We start from the raw sequence: 1,726 nt of genomic DNA, 5'->3' as shown, positions 1-1,726 counted from the left end.
CTGAAAGACCCCGGGAGCTTTTCTATCCCTTATAACCATTGGCATTGTGTTTATTGATAAATCTTTATGTGATCTAGGTTCTAGTGTGTCATGTGTGCCCTTGTCCGTCTGTGCAAAATTGAACATGGGCGAGTTTAAAGTTGCCAATATTACTCTGCAAATGGTCGACTGTTCTGTAAAACCCCTTAGGTGTTTTAGAAGATATTCCCGTTAGAGTAGGTAAATTTTACATACCGGCCTGTAGAAGGTTTTTTTTCTCTTACATTTGTACTTTGCATTTCGTAAAGTTGTATTTTTTTTATAGCTGCTAACAAATATTTCAAGCTAAAATGCATTTTTTAGTGCCAGAAATAGTAACTTCATCTTGAAATTTGACCCTGTTTTTATTATGATCTGCTTATATTAACATTGCGGTTCTTCCTGGCTGCTTCTATCTTGTTCACTGAAAGGAGTGAAGCCTAGTTCTATTGGTTGATGACTCCTCTAATCACTGGTGAACTCTATATTACACAATAACTTTTAACCAAGTGTTTTATGGATGTGAGATTCAGTCAACAAAGTGAATTGTGGTTGATATTGACCATATCAATTGATGACCATATTTGGCTTTTTGTTGGGATCAGTTTTGTTCGTTAAATGCAGCTCACATGAAAGTTGATTGTTCTTTTTCTTCTGAACTTTGTTGCTAAACATGATTATTGCTAACAACTCTATTTCTCTCCTACTAATTTTTCAGAGTTTCAGGATGGAAAAATTGGGGTTCATGGAGACCTGTCTGCTGGCGCCACAAGCTTGTCCGTGAATGCATTTACAAGAAAAGTAAGCGTTGACATATTCTTACTATAATGACATACACGTGCCAAATTTCTCTTGAAACCGTCTTATTAAAATATATTAGTACCTTAATAACTGGGTGAAGTAAAAGACCATGGGAAAATTACGTTGTTTAAAAATTGAATTCTTGTCCAACCCTCTCCCTCCCGTAATGGATCTACTCAGTCTAATATCATGTACAAAAGAAGAAAAGGATGAGGGGTATGTTTCCTTCTCGTCCTGTACAATATAGTTGGCAACTAAGAAACTGAATTCAACCTTAAGTGGCTAAAAGCTTGCTAGTTTGTTTCCTTGAATGGTTGAGCGGGTCCCTGTGCGACGATTGGGGTCAACTAGCTAAAAGCATCCATATCAGCCCACTTAAGCTCTACAGTACTCAATTCCGGTGTATCGACCAAGTAACTTCTTTGAAAAGTTTTACTTGTAGTTAATTGTCTTAAGTATATTCTACTCAATGAATTATTGAATTCTATCTTCGTCTTGATGAATGCAACTTTCAAACTTGTGATATATCTTTGTAAGAGTTGTTGAAAGAGGAAATTTAATTGAATTTATCTATCTTGTGTAACTGCCACCAAAGTCAACGTTTTTTTTCTTCCCATACAGCTTCTAGCTCCATCACCTGCAGTATGATGTGACAGATCCAAATTCAGTCTAGAAATGGTTGGATAGATGGTCAATATCCTGCCCATGGAAACCAATTTCTCCCCCAAAGAAAGTCACTAACTCCAAGGTCCAAAAGAAGCAAGGGAACTCACTTGTTATTGATGGGTAAACAGGCAGGCCTAAGCGCAGTTTTCGCAAGGTTCCTTCCCTTTATGATAACATGTCAACGCAGTCCACCTCTGAAGTAGAAAAACCTCGGCGAAATCTGAAGAAAGTTGTAAGCCAC

Source organism: Spinacia oleracea, chromosome 3 (genome assembly GCF_020520425.1).
Source record: "Spinacia oleracea cultivar Varoflay chromosome 3, BTI_SOV_V1, whole genome shotgun sequence".
In the NCBI taxonomy this organism is placed as follows: domain Eukaryota; kingdom Viridiplantae; phylum Streptophyta; class Magnoliopsida; order Caryophyllales; family Amaranthaceae; genus Spinacia; species Spinacia oleracea.
This window is presented reverse-complemented; position numbering follows the sequence as displayed.